Genomic DNA, 17,011 nt, shown 5'->3' with positions numbered 1-17,011 from the left:
AACTTTCCTTCCAAGGAGTAAGCGTCTTTTAATTTCATGGCTCCAATCACCATCTGCAGTGATTTTGGAGCCCCCAAAAATAAAGTCTGACACTATTTCCACTGTTTCCCATCTATTTGCCTTGAAGTGATGGGACCAGATGCCATAATCTTAGTTTTCTGAATATTGAGCTTTAAGCCAACTTTTTCACTCTCCTCTTTCCCTTTCATCAAGAGGCTCTTTAGTTCTTCACTCTCTGCCACAAGGGTGGTGTCATCTGCATATCTGAGGTTATTGATATATCTCCCGGCAGTCTTGAGTCCAGCTTGTGCTTCCTCCAGCCCAGTGTTTCTCATGATGTACTCTGCATAAAAGTTAGATAAGCAGGGTGACAACATATAACCTTGACGTACTCCTTTTCCTATTTGGAACCAGTCTGTTAGTCCATGTCCAGTTCTAACTGTTGCTTCCTGACCTGCGTACAGGTTTCTCAAGAGACAGGTCAGGTGGTCTGGTATTCCCATCTCTTGAAGAATTTTCCACACAGTCAAAGGCTTTGGCATAGTCAGTAAAGCAGAAATTGATGTTTTTCCAGAACTGTCTTGCTTTTTTGATGATCCAGTGGATGTTGGCAATTTGATCTCTGGTTCCTCTGCGTTTTCTAAAACCAGCTTGAACATCTGGAAGTTCACGGTTCACGTATTGCCGAAGCCTGGCTTGGAGAATTTTGAGCATTACTTTACTAGCGTGTGAGATGAGTGCAATTGTGCAGTAGTTTGAGCATTCTTTGGCACTGCCTTTCTCATATTATATACTCTAACCGTGAAAACAACTCAGTGACAAAGGAAGTACACAGTAATTTTATAGATATTGGTAGTCAGACACATCACTTTCCTGACAAAGGTCTGTATAGTCAAAGCTGTTTTTTTCCAGTAGTTGTGTACGGATGTGAGAGTTGTACCATAAAGAAGGCTGAGTGCCAAGAATTGATGCTTTTGAACTATGGTGCTAGATAAGACTCTTGAGAGTCCCTTGGACAGCAAAGAGATCAAACCATCCATCCTAAAGGAAATCAACCCTGATATTCTTTGGAAGGATAGATGTTGAAGATGAAACTCCAATACTTCGGCTACCTGATAAGAAGAGCCAGTTCATTGGAAAAGACCCTGATGCTGGGAAAGATTGAAGGCAGGAGGGTCAGGGGGTGACAGAGGATGAGATGGTTGGTTGGTTTCACTGACTCAATGGACGTGAGTTTGAGCAAACTCCAGGAGATGGTGAAGAACAGGGAAGCCTGGCGTGCTGCAGTCCATGGGGTCACAAAAAGTTGGACACGACTTAGTGACTGAACAGCAACAAAAGGTGGACACATAACTAAGATTTCGAGAGACAGTAAAAGCTTCCCCAAACAGTAATTTCCAAGTTAAGGTCTGAAAAAATGACTAGGGATTAGTCAGGTAGACGAGAGTCAGAGAAAGGGATGGAAGGTTGGAGATAAAGAAGAGGAAGAAGGAGGAGGAGGAGTAAGATGAGAAGGAGGAGAAGGTGTATATATGCGTGAGGGTTAGAGAAAGGAAAAGAGAAAGAGGAGAAGGTGTATATATAGGTGAGGGTTAGAGAAAGGAAAAGAGTTTCCAACAAAGGCAAAAGATCAGTCAGTATATGTACTTAGCAGACATTGGGCTTTCTACTTCTAAAGTCAGGCTATCAACATCATGGAGCTTAATTCCTTTGGAAACTGTCACAAAAGCTAAAAACTGAACCAGATCCATTGGACTCATCTTACAGATAGAAGCACTGAATCCTAGTTAAAGGAAATGAGTTCCCAGTGCCATGCAGAGTCATTGGCAAGAGTCGGGTTCCCAGGGCCAAGCTCTTTCCAGGACACCATGCTGCGATCTCTGTGGACTGTTAAATGGTTTCTACTCCAGCCAGCCAACAGTAAGTGCATACAGACAAATAGCAAGTTTTACGAGTCCCATTCCAGCCACCGCATTCCAGCTCACGTTCTTCTCTTGATTACTATTTAATAAGAAAAATATAAATTATGAAATATGATAGTGCATACTTGTACTTAATCTCTAAGCAGATGTGATCTAGAAATGACTCTGCTCGATCTTTCCCTCAGCCCATCAGTTTCACCATGAAAATGTGTCATGACTTTTTGTCTTGTAGGCTATGTGAGTGATAGTCACTCAGTCATGTCTGACTCTTCGCGACCCCGTGGACTGTAGCCTGCCAGGCTCCTCTGTCCATGGAATTCTCCAGGCAAGAATACTGGAGTGGGTTGCCATTTCCTTCTCCAAGTGGTAAAGTACCCGGCTGCTAATGCAGGAGACGTAAGAGATGTGGGTTTGATCCCTGAGTTGGGAAGATCCCCTGGAGCAGGCCATGGCAATCCACTCCAGCATTCCTGCCTGGAGAATCCCATGGACAGAAGAGCCCAGCAGGCCACAGTCTACAGGGTCACAAAGAGTTGAAGCAGGCTATCAAAGTAGGCTATGATCCCACTTTAATCACATCCCTGATGGACCATTGTAGTTTACTTTTATTTTGAGGTGGTTTGTATATCAGTTACAGACAGACTGGAGTCCCAGTTCTGGGTCGGCCGCTAACCAGCTGTGTGACCTTGTTCTGGTACCTACTGCTCTCTGCAGTAGCAGGTAGTAGTGTTCTTCACTGTGTTCTTGTGGGAATTAAAGGGCCACATGCATGCAAAGAGCAAAGTACAGCACTCTGTACATGTATATCTTGAAAATATTTGACTTGTGAGATATATTTTTAACACCAAATCATAAATGCACAGCTACAAAAATCAGTCACCTTAATCCTTCCACTTTACTGATGGCATTTGTAGACTGGGAAAGTTCTTACTTGCCAAAATGAGTATCCATTTAGTTCTACTACTAGACTGTAGACTTTGTAAGAACAAAAACTTAATTTCTTATATATTCTGGCAATTACCACTGTGACAAGCATATAGTGAACATTCATAAATATAAAAATTGGTTGAATTATCAAATGACCTGGTGTCTCTTGTTGTTGTTTAGTCGCTCAGTCATGTACGACTCTTTTGCAGCCCCATGAACTGTAGTCTGCTAGGCTCCTCTGTCCATGGGATTTCCCAGGCAAGAATTCTAGAGTGTGTTGCCATTCTCCAGGGGATCTTCCTGACCCAGGAATCGAACCCATGTCTCCTGCATTGGCAGGCAGATTCCTTACCACTGAGCCACCTGGGAAGCCCTTGGGTCAGACCTCCTGACATACAGTTTTATTTATTTATTTATTTTTTACTGTACCAAAAATTAAGATAAAATTAACACAACTGATTCTTCATTTTGTGAAGGACATTCCAGGGAAAGTTGGGGCTTAGAACTTTCAAGTTATTTTGTGATATTCCAGTATGTTACTTTTCATTCTGCCTGAACCCTTTGGTACAAAGTTCCGTTAATATTAATAGCTAGGAAGGGAATGAGGCCTTCAGTCAAGCAGTTAGGAAGTGAGGTGGTGCCTTGTGTGAATGCCCTGCTGGGTGGTAAATCCATGACATGGCTCAGGCGCTGTTTATGCATTTTAAATTGCTTTCTTTATAACTCCAGTCCAGAGAAAATATCATCTCTGAGCCAAACTGTGGCAGAGCACTCCATCCCAATGAAGTGGAATTTGAGAAACAGGCATCAAACCCTTGAACTTGGCTACTGCTATGTAGAAACATATCCCACAATGAGCTCCTTCCACATATTATACTTACCAAAACCATGACTATACATAAAGAACATGAACAAATGTTATTTCCAAACCCACTTAAGTTGCTTAAGCTGTGGAGTTCCTGGTCCTAATTTTAGTAGTAGTATCAATAGCTGATGGAAATACTGCTGTGTCTTGCAGATATGAAATACCATAGAAATACCTTGACCACTTTCTCTTGGGATGACATTGGATTCTCCTAATAATGGAGTACAAACTCTCTGGATTCATTTACTTTAAAAAAAAAACCAAAAAACCACTCTTGTATATCTGCAAAAGTGAGCAGTGGTTTCCACTCTTCCCTCTTGGGTCAATGATAAAATATACACGAAACAATGATTCCTGTCTGCCAAATATGGTTGGAAGTATAACATAATCCTTTAACGTAACATTTATGAAGCAATTTGTTTTAACAGTGGGGGTGATGTGACGGTTTTTAGACGGTAAACTGTGCTAACTGTTTGAAAATGCACACAGTTTAGGAGCTGACAGGTTCAGTCCTCAAGTATATGAGGTGCAATGCGACGCTTTGGCACTGGTTAAATATTCAATCATTCCACTGCCCTGTTTGTGGGAAATATACTAAAAGCTTATTGCTATAGCCTTTGAACTTCCAGGGCAAGTGAAGCCCATAATTCCACAGCCCTGATGCCAGTGGGTCTGACTGCATTTGATAAATGCCAATAACCTTGGTTTTAATATTTCCATTGATCTGGAGGGTATTAACAAGGCTTTTTGTTTTTGTTTTTGTTCTTTTTAATCACAAAGAGAACCCTACAGAATCAAATCTTACTCTAAAATTCCATTCAGTTTACTATCTTACAAACACCTAGTCTCTTTGATATGGAAATGCCTCCTGACTTCATATTGACAGCACATATTTTAGTTCCATCATCATCCAACAAATTAAACTGAGGCTTTAAACATAGTATGTTTCTGGGACTTCCCTAGTGGCTTGGTGGTAAAGAATCTGCCTGCCAGTGCAGGAGACATAGGCTTTATCCCTGCTCCAGGATCCCACATGCCAGGGAAAAACTAAGCCTGTGAGCCACAACTACTGAACCTGAGCGCCTAGAGCCTGTGCTTCACAGCAAGAGAAGCCACTGCAATGAGACGCCCAATCTAGACACTGAAACTAGAAAGTGGTCCCCACTCACCACAGCTAGAGAAAAGTCCACTCAGCAACCGAAGACCCAGCATAGCCAAAAATAAAATGAATAAACTACAAAAATACTATGTTTCTTTATATTTCATTTTTTAGCAAACAAAACAAAAGCTCAGAAAAATAGTAAGCCTCTTTTTGTGGGAAATTTTTTAAAGTCCTTATTACTAAGAAAGCCTGCATTTTCAAGGAAAGGGCAGCCCACTGTCGGGTTTTGGCATAAGGAACAATCGGCCAGTGAAGCAGTGGAAACAGACTATTTTTTTCCCAGTTACAAGAGAAGGAAAGAAATCTCTGGCATGTGCTAAGATGTCCCTCTTAGGTTCATGACTCAGGCTGGAAAGCTCACTAAAGAGTAAGAAATAATTTTTTCATTAATCTATTTATTTTAATTGGAGGATAATTACTTTACAATGTTGTGATGGCTTTTGCCATACATCAGTATGAATCAGCCATAGGCTGATGTGTTCGCTCCCTCCTAAACCTGCTTCCACCTCCCTCCCCACCCCACCCCGCCCCCAGGTGGACACAGAGCACCAGTTTTGTGTGCCCTGCATCATGGAAAGAAATCATTTTTATTGGATGAATTTTTTGGATATGTTTGAACATATGTGTGTGTAAGTTGCTCAGTCGTATCCAACTCTTTGCAACTCCACAGACTGTAGCCGCACAGGCTCCTCTGTCCAAGGAGTTCTCCAGGCAAGAATACTGGAGTGGGTTGCCATGCCCTTCTCCAGGGTTTAGTGTATACAGTGAGCAAATATTTTAAAATATTTATGCTACACTTGGAATGTTTGACCCAATGGAGGTTTGAATTTTACTATAGGATTCCTCTAACGGTGAGGGTTTTTCCCTTCTGTTCTGGTTTATGTCCGTGTTGCACCTTCATCTTTCTGGATGGATGGATAGGATACCAAAGGAAGGGAGGGTAAAAAAACAGACCGAGGTGGTGCACACACTTTCCCTAAGTAAATACAAGGTGTGGACTTTGTTGTTGTTTCTGTGAGATGATGAGCTTCTTGGCCACACAATGTTCATGTTCATATTTTCATTATATTACTGCTCTGTGTTATCATTGTGTGCCAGGGATTTGCCCTTTATGGATATAGATACTCTTTCTTAATCAGACAACAGAGATGAATAAATATGTACAAGTTACTATAATGCTGGAAACATACTCTGGCAGCCCATCTCATGTTTGGACTGGTTTTAGTTGGTCTTCATTTGGGGATAAATAGACCGAGCCAGGACACAGGCATAAACATTAACCCTGGCACTGCAACCTTGCTGGCTGGTACCGTGCTAGAATTTATGAGGTCTCTTCCTAGAATTAAGACTCCAGGAGTGATTTAAACCAAATTAATCACACTGGCCATATTGGTTCAGTTCAGCTCCGGGATGTCTTAATTTGGTCAGAGATACATTCTCCAGCAATTAAAATAAACAGAAGAATATTTATTAGTCTCTCACTGACAGGCAAAACTAGTAAGTATAACATAATTTAATCATTGAATTATTTAGAGTTTTCATCAACTCTTCAATATTTAAAATGTCATGTAGTAAGGATGCTAGTGTAAATCTATGGCTGATTCATATCAATGTATGACAAAAATAAATAAATAAATAAATAAAAATTTTTAAAAAAAAGCAAAAAAAAAGATAAAAAAAAAGTATAACAATGAGTCAATAAATCTTTTGTGCTATAAAAAAATATATATGAAATATAAATTTGTAAATAAAATGGCTGATATTTTAAAAATTATTAACCTTTTCATTAAATATAATATTTTAAATTACTTCATCTGAAAGTAAAGCTTGTCCACAAATGTCAATATGTCTGTAGATAAATAATTCTTGTTTATATTCCTTGTAACATTCAGCACAGAGATTGGCCAATATTTATATATGGAAAAAAGACCATAGGGATGTTGGATTAAAACTAATGTAGATTTTAGATTCTATATCTGTCAACTATTGCCACAATAATACTGTGTAACAAAGCACCCCAAACTCAGTGGCTTAAAGCAACAATCATTTATTCCTGTTCACCAGTGAGTTCTTTTCTGAGCTCTTCTCAGTATTAGAGGACCTTATCAAATATATCTGGTTACAATCAGCACATTTTCAACTTTCTGACTGAAAATCTTTTCCAATGCTACGAGCTCAATAGATACCTCTTTTCTTTATTTGGAGTTCTTATGGGTGACAGTTCTAGCAAATGTTTTAACATCAAATGTTTTGATGTTTTCCAGACTCTTGTCAAAATTTCTTTGCTCTCTGACACTTTATTCCCCAAGTTGATGCCATAAATATATATTTTTATTTATAAATATATACAAATATATAAATATAATATAAATAAACATATTAATAATATATGTAATAATATGGTAATAAAATATATTAAACTATTAAAATATATTAAACTATTAAAATATATTAATAAAATATTTTAAATATATTAATAATATAATATGTATATTTCAATTATCTATTATGGCAGCATCCCACTTCCAGGTACAAATTTCTGCATTAGCCAGTATTGCCACAATAATACCACTGAGTAAGTCACTCCACAAAATTCAGGGGCTTAAAATGTGATGTCTTCTCTTTTGGGGCTTGGCTGACTAGACCGGGCTCAGCTGGTCTTGTTTCCATGCTGGGGATTGAGGCCAGGTGTTTTTCGGTCTTTGCTGCAGGTTAGACTCAGGTGTGCTCCATACGTGATGATTCTGGGGTCCAGGCTGCTACTGCTCTAACTCTGCAGGGTCCATATTTCTCATGGTAACAGGCCATGCAGACAAGGCATGGCCAGATAAAAGCACATTTCAGTCCTCCTGCTTATTTTCCATCAGCTCACATCTTTGACCAAAGCACGCACAAAGCTGAGAGTTAGGGAAGTACATACTGTCTACCCCAAGGCTGTGGCAAAGTATAGATGCATGATATTACTAGAGGGAACTAAACAATTTTGATCAATAATTTAATTATAGGCCCCCCTGTTGAAATTTCACTGAAATAATCCCAGTTATCATTATTCTATCAAAGGTGATAGGAAGTGATAATCTATTTTTCATTTCCACATTTGGCATTATTATATTTATAATATATTGTGCCAATAGTAGATAATATTAAGCCAGGTTGACAATTTTATAATCAACATAATCATAAAGTTGAAAAGATTACTAAAACAAATGAAGCAATCATTTTTAAATTTTATGCAGCTTAACAATTTTCTTAGGAATTAAAAAAGTAACAACCAAAGAAAATCTTCAGATCTGACTCTTACTTTGTAATTTATTTTGAAAGATTCTTTTCTATTCAATAACACTAGGGGATATTTTTTTGGTTAATTCCTTCTCTCAAAAACACCTGGCAAGCTTATATTAGTGATAAATTTTTGTGTGAAATCTAATTCTTTATTCTGTCATAACCTACATATGTTCTGTTGGGTCTTAAATGGTCAACTGACAGAGTAGAAAGTAACCACAGCTCTGAATCACATTGTTTAAAAGAGATTAAGATACTCAGTCTAAATTCATGCTGCAGTCATTTCCCAAGAGATCTAATTGGATGGGCAAAGGCAAGACAATAGAACTCTTTGAGTAGAGTTTATCGGGGTTAAAGGCAGTTTTGTTCATAGGTGCAGATGGAGTGTGTCCAGGTTGAAACTGCCAGTCACAGAGGTGCAGAGTCTTTCTCCAATAACCCTGAAGCAGGAAGCCACTTTGGCTCTGTGGCAGGAATATTTCAGATCTCATCTGCTGACACAAAAGAAGATTCTAAGAGTCTGCCATTGTGTTAAGGATTAGCTTAATCTAGTCCATATAATATGCTAGCAAAGTAATGTTATACTTTATAATGCTATATAAAGTATATGTATATAATATATATTACCTATATAAATATTATATGCATATTTATATATATATACTATATATACATATAATGCTATACAAAACTAGTCCTGTATAATACACTAGCAAATATTGCTGAAAATTCTCCAAGCTAGGTTTCAACAGTATGTGAGCCAAGAACCTCCAGATATTCAAGCTGGATTTAGAAAAGGCAGAGGAACCAGAGCTCAAATTGCCAATATCTATGTTAGCATGGATCTACTGCCAACAGTAGATCTGGATCTACTCTATGATTTACTGGATCATATAAAAAGCAAGAGAATTCAGAAACATATCTACTTCTGCTTCATTGACTACACTAAAGCCTTTGACTTTGTGGATCACAACAAACTGGAAAATTCTTAAAGAGATGGGAATGCCAGACCACCTTACCTGCCTTCTGAGAAATCTGTATGCAGGTCAAGAAGCAACTAGAACCAGACATGGAACAACGGACTGGTTCCAAATTGGGAAAGGAGTACATCAAGGCTACATATTGCCAAGCTGCTTATTTAACTTATATGCAGAATACATCATGCCAAATGCTGGACTGGATGAAGCACAAGCTGGAATCAAGATTGCCAGGAGAAATATCAATAGTCTCAGGTATGCAGATGATACCTCCCTCATGGCAGAAAGTGAACAGGAACTGAAGAGCCTCTGATGAAGGTGAAAGAGGAGAGTGAAAAAGCTGGCTTAAAACTCAACATCCAAAAACTGAAAACCATGGCATCTGGTCCCATCACTTCATGGCAAACAGATGGAGAAACAATGGAAACAGTGGCAGGCTATTTTCTTGGGTTCCAAAATCACTGCAGATGGTGACTGCAGCCATGAAATTAAAAGATGCTTACTCCTTGGAAGAAAAGTTATGACCAACCTCGACAGCATATTAAAAAGCAGAGGCATTACTTTGCCAACAAAGTTCCATATAATCAAAGATATGGCTTTTCCAGTAGTCATGTATGGATGTGAGAGTTGGACCATAAAGAAGGGTGAGCACCAAAGAAAGATGCTTTTGCACTGTGGTGGTCGAGAAGACTCTTGAGAGTCCCTTGGACTGCAAGGAGATCCAACCAATCCATCCTAAGGGAAATCAGTCCTGAATATTCATTGGAAGGACTGATGTTGAAGCTGAAACTCCAATACTTTGGCCACCTGATTCGAAGACTCACTGGAAAAGACCCTGATGCTGGGAAAGACTGAAAGCAGGAGGAGAAGGGGACGACAGAGGATGAGATGGTTGGATGGTATCACCAACTCAATGGACATGAGTCTGAGCAAGTTCTGGGAGTTGGTGATGGAGGGAAATCCAGCGTGCTACACCCATGGGGTCGCAGAGTTGGACACAATTGAGCAACTGAACTGAACTGAACTGAACTGAGTCCTATATAATAAACAATTGGCTGGCCTTTCCCCCTGGTTCCTGAGAGCTATCCTGGAATTTCCAGAGTGATAAGAGTATTTTGCTATTTATAGTGCCTAAATAGTTTGTGGTGGAGCTCCTCCGCTCAGCTGGCCCGAGCGCTTGGTGCCCACAAAAAAAAAAAAAAAAAAAGAAAGAAAAAAAAATAGTTTGTGGTAATGAGACTGACCATACCAGAAATACCAACCATGTCATTAGAGAGTTGGGGCTTTAAGCCATGTCATATCAACTGGGCCTCCAGAGGGAAGAGAGTGTGTAGTTCAATCACATAGCCTCTGACTCAATCAGTCTTGCTCATGTGATGACGTCCCAGGAGAACTTTGTACATCAAAGCTTTAGGAACTATCTCATTGGCAATATTGTGTGCATGTTGCTACACATTGATGTTCTGGGACGGTGAGGCATTCTGACTGCACTTGGAGATGACACTGGAAGCTGCTTGTTTGGAACTCCCTCAGACCTCACCCTATGTACCTCTTCTTTTTTTTCTTTTCATTTATTTTTATTAGTTGGAGGCTAATTACTTTACAATATTGTAGTGGTTTTTGTCATACATTGACATGAATCAGCCATGGATTTACATGTATTCCCCATCCCGATCCCCCCTCCCACCTCCCTCTCTACCCGATCCCTCTGGGTCTTCCCAGTGCAACAGCCCTGAGCACTTGTCTCATGCATCCCACCTGGGCTGGTGATCTGTTTCACCCTTGATAATATACATGTTTCGATGCTGTTCTCTTGAAATATCCCACCCTTGCCTTCTCCCACAGAGTCCAAAAGTCTGTTCTGTACATCTGTGTCTCTTTTTCTGTTTTGCATATAGGGTTATTGTTACCATCTTTCTAAATTCCATATATATGCGTTAGTATACTGTATTGATCTTTATCTTTCTGGCTTACTTCACTCTGTATAATGGGCTCCAGTTTCATCCATCTCATTAGAACTGATTCAAATGAATTCTTTTTAATGGCTGAGTAATATTCCATGGTGTATATGTACCACAGCTTCCTTACCCATTCATCTGCTGATGGGCATCTAGGTTGCTTCCATGTCCTTTACACGCCAGTCAGGATGGCTGCTATCCAAAAGTCTACAAGCAATAAATGCTGGAGAGGGTGTGGAGAAAAGGGAACCCTCTTACACTGTTGGTGGGAATGCAAACTAGTACAGCCGCTATGGAGAACAGTGTGGAGATTTCTTAAAAAACTGTACCTCTTCTTTTGTCTGGTTCTCATTTACATCCTTTCTTTCTTTTTTTTTTTTTGCTCTAATAAAAGTCTTCTCATAAGTAAAATATTTTCCTGAGTTCTATGAGTTTTTCTGGACAGTTGTCAAAACAGAGGTGTACTGGGAACCCCAAATTTGTGATCGCTTGGTCAGACGTGAGGGTAGCCCTGGAAACTGCAGATAAGTGGTCTTACTCCAGAAAGTAGGATCCATGCTGCAGATGGTGGATGAGTAGTGGTCAAAGCAGACCCCGAAACTGTAGTAGCTGCCCCTGTAACGAGAATGGGATAAGACAGCCGACACGTACTAGGATCTGTGTTCCTTGAAGGTCAAGAAATCATGAGGTAACAGGACTTTTACCCCAGTTCTAATCACATATTATTTGTATGTATATATATAGTCTAGACCTTCTATTAAACCATGTTCAAAGCACAAGAATTAAATAATTATGCTAATAATAAATACATAATATTACAGGTATATGCTATATCACTTTATTCTTATTTGACTCTTTTGCAACCGCATGGACTGTAGGCCACCAGGACCCTCTGTCCATGGGATTCCCCAGGCAAGAATACTGGAGTGGATTGCCATTTCCCCCTCTAGGGGATCTTCCCAACCCAGGGATTGAACCCACCTCTCATGATGTCGCCTGCACTGGCAAGCAAGTTCTTTACCATTAGCGCAACCTAGGAAGCCCTATTACAGGTATAATTATTATTTTAACTCTTATATCTTTAAAGTACTTGGAGAAGAAAATATCTTTACCAGTACACTATGTAGGGTCGTGACATCATTTATCTGTTTTTCCTTTGTCCATTTCCATTGTTCTGTGCTCTGTTCTATGTCATGGGGGCTTGAAGCCTGGAAACTCCATTTCCCAGCCACCCCCACCGTCTTTCTAGCTGGCTTCCTGTTCCTGCAATGAGAGGTCTTGGAAAGTTATAAAGTCAAAGGACACAAGATATATTTCTTTTGCTTTTCTCTTGTAGGCTATGCCTTGGGCACTTCCAGGAGTATGGACTCTAGGTTTCTGTTGTGGAGGTAATCAAGGCAGGAAGCATTTAAGATGCCCCTAGAGCACAGTGCCATTCGACACTGGATCCAGCAGCTATAGCTGCAAGCTTTGGGATCTTGCAATATCAATTGCAATATAAGCACCTGGTTTCCTTCAGCTGGTTCCAGTGGCTGTAGTTACAGCCCCTCAACTACACAGTGATCATGAATCAGGGTGATTTTCCTTCCTCCATTCTAAAAGTGATAGCAGCTTTATACAGTTGCTAATATTTGGGTTACTTCACGTACTTCCTTCTGCTGCTTCAGCCATTCTGTCATTTTTGTGTCTAATTGCTTGTTGTATTTCTTTTGTGTCTGATTGCTTGTTTGAAATATCAATATTTTCCTTAAAAGACACAGACTAATACAGAGGGCAAGTAATATATTCCTGAAAAAACATTTTCAAATGGAATTTTTACACATCAAAATATATTTTATGTAAATAAAAAAACCTTCATTATAGCAATAAAAAATAGTGAACTCTTCTGAAATTGATATACCTATTTCTGATCCAAGTACCCATTAAGTACTTTATCGCTATGTAATATTTTGGGCTTCCCTGGTGGCTCAGACTGTAAAGAATCTGCCTGTAATGCAGGAGACCAGGGTTTGATCCCTGGATCAGGAAGATTCCCTGGAGAAGGGAATGAAAACCCACTCCAGTATTCTTGCCTGGAGAATTCCATGGACAGAGGAGTCTGTTGGGCTACAGTCCATGGGGTAGCAAAGAGTCAGTCAGGACTGAGCAACTTTCATATAATATTTTATGTACTGCTTTTTTTTCTTTCTTTTAAAAGCACATGATACTGTGATGTAGAAGAAATATATTTTTTTCGTTCATATAATCAAAATATATTTCTCCAATATATTTGGACTTCATCCAAATGACCCTAAGCTCCCAAAATCTTTGGAATTTCCTAAGGGTTGAGAGTGATCAAGATATGTCTTTTGTTATGTTAATAAGGCAACTTCAGACTCCACCTAGGAATGAGGGCTGGCTGCCACAAGATTAGAGGATTGAAACTTTCAGTCTCACCCCACACTCCTGAAAAGAGAAAAGGAACTGGAGGTTGAATCAGTTGCCAAAGACCATTTAATCAGTTATGCCTATATAATAAGACCTCCAGGAAAACCCAAAAGGACTGGATTCAGAGAGCCTCTGGGTAGGTGAACACGAGGAGATTTGGGGAGAGTGATCTGCCTTTCGAGGGCATAGAAGTTCTGCATCGCTCCTTCCCACTTACCTACCATATGCATCTCTTCCATCTGGCTGCGTGTGTGTGTGCTCAGTCAATTCTGACTGTTTGCAACCCCATGGACTGTAGCCCACCAGGCTTCTCTATCTGTCGAATTTTTCAAGCAAGAATACTGGAGTGGGTTGCCATTTTATACTCCAGGGGAATCTTCCCGACCCAGGAATAGCACCCGCATCTATTGTGTCTCCTGCGTTGGCAGGTGGATTCTTTACCACTGTGCCACTTGAGAATTCCTGGCTGCTCCTAAGTATTATCTTTTTATAATAAACTGGTAATCTAGCAAGTAAATTGTTTCTCTGAATTCTGTGAGCTGCTCTAGCAAGTTAATCAAATCAGAAAAGGGGGTCAAGGGAACCTCTGATTTAGAGACAGTCAGTTGATGGCTTAAATGGTAAGAAGAATCTGCCTGCAATGTAGCAGACCTGGGTTCGACCTCTGGGTTGGGAAGATCCCCTGGAGGAGGGCATGACAACTCACTCCTGTAGTCTTGCCTGGAAAATCCCATGAACAGAGGAGCCTGGTGGTCTACAGTCCACAGGGTCACAAAGAGTCAGATGTGACTAAAGCAACTTCACATGCACATACACAGTTAAAAGTACAGGTATCAACCTGGACTTTCCATTGGCATCTGAAACCCAAGGTGGGTTAGTTGGAACCTGCAATCTGTAGCTGGTTGATCAGAAAGACAGCAGCCTGGGCTTGAAGCTGGCCTTTGAAGTATGTAGGGGGACAGGGGATAGTCTTATAGGACTGAGCCCTTAACCTGTGGAATCTGATGCTATCTCTGGGTAAATAGTGTCAGAACTGAGTTGAATTCTTGGACATTCTGTCTGAGAATTGCTTGCTGGTGTGGGGGCAACTCCCCCTTCCCAAACACACAATGAAATTGGTTTCAGAAAACAAAAGGAAAGCTGACTGTGTTTAAATTTTATTCCCAATTTATTCTGCTCTCATATAATTTGAAAATCATTTTTCTAATTTTAGATCAAAGTTTATTGTGGTAATGTAAACATACTATTGTCAAAGTTAATAACTATCATAATCAGGCTTAGTGACAATGGGTATAGGCTTATTTTATCTTCTTAATACTAAAGTTCCAATCTCTACCATAGAGCTGAGTAGACCTTAAAATAAAAAAGCTAAAATTCAATTATTCAAAACAATGATATACTAATGGAAAAAATGATATGGGACTTTAATTATACAGGTAATTATTTAGCTTTTATGTTTTCCATTCTTTTTGCAGATGAGTCTAAACTGGTGGCAGTGAAATCTGAATATTTCCATGGGTTTTTGTACTGGACATCTTCAAGGATAAATTTAAAATAAAAAGCATAAAGCCCTGACCACATACAAGTAATTGACAGTTATTTTAAGCAAATAAAACGTATTCCCGGTGATTGTTATAAAACACTAGCTGTCATACATGTCTGCAACTGGTAAAAGGAAAAGCTCGAATCGTGTTTTGATATCTAGCTCAGGCTGCTATAACTACATACCATAGATTAGGTGGCTTATGGTTGACTTGGTGAACTTTCTTCCTGGCTTTCAGATAGTTGCCTTCTTGCTGTATTGTTACATGATGGAAAGAGAGAACTCTGGTTTCTTCTTCTTCTTATAGGACACTAATTCCATCAAGGAATCTCCAGTTAAAATATTTAGACTATTTTGAAATTTCAGGAAGAAACATCAAATATAAATTACCATGCTACTCTATTATCATCTTTAGAAATGTGATTTTTATTTTTAAAAAGAAAAATATGAAAAAAGGTGCTTGAATAGTTAACTACAACCATAAATATATTTATACCTTTAACCTGACAGCCCTGTGTGCAGTGTGTGTGCTAAGTCACTTCAGTCGTGTCAACAACTCTACTTCAAGTAATGTAGATGAAGAAAAAAATTAAATAGAAATATATTTTCTATTTATGATGAGCTTCCTTTGATTGTCTTCCCTAGAAGAAGAAATTAGAAAAATATCTAAATGTTTAAGATGGGATATGATTTGGTAAATTAAGCACATAACAGAATGATGACTGTGTAATTATAATGATTTTATAAAAACAGAAAAATGGATTTGAGTAATGTGAAATAGCAAAGCAGAATGTATATGTTTTGCAAAAAGAACAGCTATGAAACAGACATGCATTTTGTCAGTTAATATGCAAGATGAAAAGATAATCAAGTCAGTTTGGGTTTAAAATATTCATTTTTGTTCATACTTCATTTTAATTTAAAATAAAATGTTCCTTCATGTTAAAATTCTCCATTTGGAAAATCATCAAAATTCTGAGTAAGGTATGGGGAAACCAGACAGGACTTCAAAATTTATTATTAGAGTTAGAAGTCCTTAGAACCAAAAGATCTCTTAAAAGGACTAAACTTGAATAGCAAAATTTAAGGAGGAAATTTTGGGATTAAGGTCAATAAAAAGCACCCTTTCTTTTCATCTCATGTTTAGCACCATTTGTGAATAAAGACATAGTTAGATAGAATGAAGATAAAATTATCAGTTTAGTTACTGAGAAATTGACTGGAGTGTGTAGCTTTAGATTTTGGTTAGAAAGGCTTGCTGCCTCTTGTTCCAAGCATTGTAGATTCATTGGTAGAGAAATGCTGAGCTAGATCACTGAAGGGAGAGTCAGGAGATACTCTTACCAGGACTATAGTTTACATCTATTTGAAAATGGACACTGAAAGGCAAAAAGAAGAAATTCTGAGGACTTGAAGCCTGTTTCCTGGGTCTCCTCCCTGCGCTGTGAAACAGTGACCACCAGCTATCACCCAAATGCCGGTCACTCTTTCCTACTGGTACACTTCAGTCCCTGGGGACCATCAGATGCAAAACAAGTATTCTACAAAGTTTTATTTTTATTGTAAAGCTAGGAATGGACTCATGAAGGAAAAGAATGCCAAAACAGATTTTTCTCTGAAGCTTTATTTTACACAATATTTTCAGTGAAAGAAAGATATCTTTAAAATATTTGGATTTGTGCAGGGTTGGGACTAGAATGAAGTGAGTAAGGCATTTGCCTTTGAAGTGAAATTTAAGAGACTGCCAAAAGAAAAACTCTAGTCATCAGCATAAATAATATTCTTATGCAGTATTTTCAAAAATCACAATTAGTGCAAAAAAAAATCCATGAGGAATGAAATATCAAAATGTTAAGAAAAGACAGAAGCTATATCACTGCTTTTTTCCTTTTGCCTCAGGCTTCAATATGGCTTGGCATGTCACTGATTTGTTGACTAAAATTAATAT

The sequence above is a fragment of the Cervus elaphus genome, chromosome 6 (genome assembly GCF_910594005.1).
Source record: "Cervus elaphus chromosome 6, mCerEla1.1, whole genome shotgun sequence".
Lineage (NCBI taxonomy): Eukaryota > Metazoa > Chordata > Mammalia > Artiodactyla > Cervidae > Cervus > Cervus elaphus.
This window is presented reverse-complemented; position numbering follows the sequence as displayed.